Genomic DNA, 4,602 nt, shown 5'->3' on the forward strand with positions numbered 1-4,602 from the left:
TTTAAAAGAAACTTAAACGTATTATAGTATGTTTATTTATTTATTTTTTATTGTAATATGTAGAGTAAAGCATTATAAACAATTGCATTTTAAAGTTTAAAACGTAATTGAAATTGTAAAATCGTTATTTTAAATAACAAAAATCTTATGACGTACGTTGATATGTTTATTCAATTGGTTATACGTTGGTGCATATGTACAAAATGTCTATCATTTTTTTAAATTGTTTACTATTTAAATATTTAAAATAACTTTTATTTTAAGTCTATTATTGAGTTTATTGTAATTGACATTAAGTTAATGGCATTGTCTTTAAAATATTAAAAAATTATCCAAAATATTTTTATTTAAGAAAATATTTCAAAATATTAGTATCGTTGATTAGATGGGTTAATTTTTTTAACAATCATAATTATTTTTTAGAAAAACTGAAACATAACAAAGTTTTTACAATATACAGTGATTTGCTAACTATATCTCACATAATATCTTCAAAAGTATAAGATAAAACATATATTTTTTCTTTTCAGATGTTATTTGTATCTATGCCCTTAAGCTAACAAAATAAAGGACAAAAGTATAAATTATAAAAGTTCTATCAACTTCCGCAATATTTATTCGAAAATTGTTATCAATCATTAATTTTTTAGTTAGAACAGTTTCTTGTTAAGAAAGTTGGTATTTGTAAAATAGTTATATTTAATATAACTAACTATGTAATATAACTTCATATATGTTTCCATTAAAAAAAAAAATTAAGATAATTAAATTTTAAGGGGAATGAAGGTGTCAGTCCTATATTTATTTGTGTTAGTTTAAGTGAATAGGATACAAATAACTTCTAAAAATAAAAAATATTGTTTTATTTTATATTTTTAAAAGTATCGTGTAAAACATAGTTAGCGGATCACACTGTATCCAATATAAAGTGATTCGCCTTTATCCCAACTACTTGGATTCGTCCATTTTCATCCTAAATTTCAATATAATACCATCTCCTACATCATCTACGCATACAATAGCCGACCTCACGTTCAATAACATCTTTCCATCTCTTTTTTTGGTCCTCTACCCACAATGAAAGGCACAATGCGGTCCTTGATGTCTGAAAAACTTATAGTAGAAACTTTGGACACAGTGGATAAGGATATTACAGCAGAGGCAGCGTACTTGATTACGAGGCTTGATATTATCAATGGCAAATTGTAAAACATCCCACTATAACGAACATGCCTTCGTAAAATTACGCTTCTCACCATAGAGTTAAAATTCGCGATTGACTTTATCTTAGCAATACTTCTTTTTCTTTCAATATTCATTTCCATAAATGTTTTCACAGCTTTCGATTCCTCTCTCTTCATAACATTACCACCTACATCTATTTTCTCTCGTCTTATCCACGATTGATGCTACTCCTGTTTCTTATATGTTTGTTCCTTATCCAATCTACTCTAGTCACTCCACTTATCCATCTCTTATAGCAATCTCATTTCAGCTACTCTCATTGTCTGCTATATTCTCTTGTCAACCGCTCACACTATACATTATAACTGTATATAATGTGTGTGTAACGGTCCGATTTAAATTGGAACGATGCTGAGAAGGAACTGACAAGACTCCGCCACGTAAACTCCTGACGGTCTCCTAACGGTGGTGAACAGAGAGGCTATGTCCTGGGACGATGTTGATGACTGATAAACCATTATTGCGGCGGGTATTCGACGCTAGGCATTTATTGGACTTTACACCATGACCATAACGCGTGTGTGAACGGTCCGGCTTACATTGGAGCGATAGTTGTTAAGAAGCTGACACAACCGCGGGATATCAAACGAGTGACAACGCAGTGCCCGTGTCACACCGTTCTTTTGCAAAACTGATCCTAAATATTTAAATCTTTCCACCTCTCCTATCACGTCTTCGCTTATTTTCATTGGTCTTTTCATTTAACCTATCTCACGTTCACCTTTGTCATATTAAACTTATATTTAACTCGTACTCTGTCTTATCCTACTTATTCTGAATCCCATTCCAATAAGAGTTGTTCCACACCTCTAGCTTTCGATTAATTTTTTCCCTATTTCCTCCTACTAACACTATTCATCAGCAAACAGCATGCACCACCGTACTACTTCTTGTATTTTTCTAGTAATTTAGCGTTAGCAGTAAATAATTTAGTGTTAGCAGTAAGGCAACCACAACGAGATTTAATTAAATTAAAGTCAAACTTAAATTTAAATTAGAATGGTATTCAAAATAAGCACAACAATTTCTTTATACACAGAAAAAATATACATTTTGACAAACTATGATAATAAACGTGTGTTATTATTATCGCGGAAGTGTTAATCACAGTCTGATTGGCACCTGCCGGACTCATATTTATGTCAAACGCTGACGATCGCCGATAAGTGATAAGGCATCTCGGGTTTTTTTAATGTGCAATGTAGAGAAGCACAGCACGGCTGGTGTATTACCATATTGATCCATATTGATATCCAAATCAGTCCGATGGTAATACCCCGGTCGCGTCATATTCTTGGTACACTCATACTTTTATTACAAATAATTCTGTTACTCTGTGCACAATATTTACCTTGGAATAAATGCAATCATACATATCCTCTATAAAAAATTTCGGACTTTATTTTGTCTTCACAGTGAAAATGGCTACCGAATGCTATTTTTGTGTGAAAATTCTCGATTTTATTTTTTACATGTTTAACTTTATAATGCTATAACTTATTGACAAGTGTATGAATCAACGCAATTTTATTATGAGAAATAATATTTTTTAGTAATCCTTCTTACATTCGACATACTTTATCTTAATCAAGATATTAATAAGGAACTAGCAGAACATGTAGCTTTTGGAATAACCCATCAATTTTTTAAATTTAAACACTATCTAAAGATTTGCATCGAAGCGTTTTTTTTTGATAGTGATTTTAATCACTGTCAGATATCATTATACTTGATCCAACTATGCCACGTCACCACTGTGCCGCGACCCCCCTGTGCTGGGTTTTTTATTTAACTATATGAATCAGTAAAAAGTAAAAAATTTTGGCTTAGAATTAAATATTCAATATAAATTATTTATTTATTTATTGGGTGTAAAATGACATATTCCAATTGAGTTAAATAGTACTTTAATTAATTTGTCTGAATGTTCAGTTTAACTATGAGACTTTTGAAGTTTTTGTATATTTGTCATAACCCACTATCTAAACACTTATTAATTGATCATAATGAAATTTTATATAAAAATAAAATATTGTTAGTTAATGTATGAAGTATCAATAATTTTAAGATTCTTATTATTCCAAAACAGCACTTTTGTGGTCTACCGGAGCGCGTACTGTCTTTTATATTAAAATCACCACTTTTAAATTGGCGAAACCATGTCTCACATGTTCTAATCGATGGAGCATGTTCACCATATGTTTCTACCAGCAAACGATGACTTTCCACAGCCTTTTTCTTTCGATTAAATAGGAAAAGCAATGCGTGCCGCAAATGTTCTTTTTCAGGCACAAACGTAGACATGATCACTGAATGATAAAACATAGACGCTATTGTTTGGTGGACTCAACTTTTGCGTGTTTGTAGGTTAATGTCAGGTAAACAAACTGACGTAGTGTCAAATCGATGCGCAGTGTATTATTCGTTGGCGCTATATCTCAGTAAAACCGGAAAAGACTTATGCATACACCTGGTATTTCCTCTACAATATTTCTACTAGTGCTTTACTTCTACCAGTTAATGTTTCAAAATTTGTTTTTTTTTTTTTTTTTTGTGTCTGTTACCACTTTTTCTCAGCTCTCACCGAACCGATTTCTTTCAATGATACGTCAAAAGATCACAATTCGTATCTAGTCGAAGACATTACCCTCAAAAATTAAAAAAAATTCCCTCGTTCCCCGTAAATGGACGAAACCTCCGAAAAAATTACAAATTTAAAAATGGCTAATTTTCGAAAATTTTTCAATTTTTTTTACTTAAAAGTGCTATAACTTTTTTAAAAATGAACATATCAATATAACTCTTTTTTATATAGATGCATAATATTATTACCTTTCATTTGGTATATTTTTTTCATAAATTTAACCCTTAACCTGCCCACAAGGGGGGATTTAAAATGACAACTTTTTCACAAAAAATTAATTTTTTTAACTTAAATTTTGAAAATGTTCTGGAAGGTCTGACACTTTTCTTAAAATGCTAATATTGTGTGAAAATTCTCAATTTTATTTTTTACATTTTTAACTTTATAATGCTATAACTTATTAAAAAGTGTATTGATCAATATAATTTTTTTATGGGAAATTCTATTTTTTAATAATCCCTTTTTCATTCGACATACTTTATCTTAATCAGGATATTAATAAGGAACTAGCAGTTTATGAAGCTTTTGGAATAATTGACCAATTTTTTTAAATTAAACACTATCTAAAGATTTGCATCGAATCGTTTTTTTTTTTTTAGTGATTTTAATCACTGTCAGATATCATTATACTTGATTCATCTATGCTACGTCACCACTGTGCCGCGACCCCCCTGTGCTGGGTTTTTTTTTTTATAGTGATTTTAATCACTATC

Source organism: Daktulosphaira vitifoliae, unplaced genomic scaffold (genome assembly GCF_025091365.1).
Source record: "Daktulosphaira vitifoliae isolate Bord-2020 unplaced genomic scaffold, ASM2509136v1 Scaffold_1, whole genome shotgun sequence".
Lineage (NCBI taxonomy): Eukaryota > Metazoa > Arthropoda > Insecta > Hemiptera > Phylloxeridae > Daktulosphaira > Daktulosphaira vitifoliae.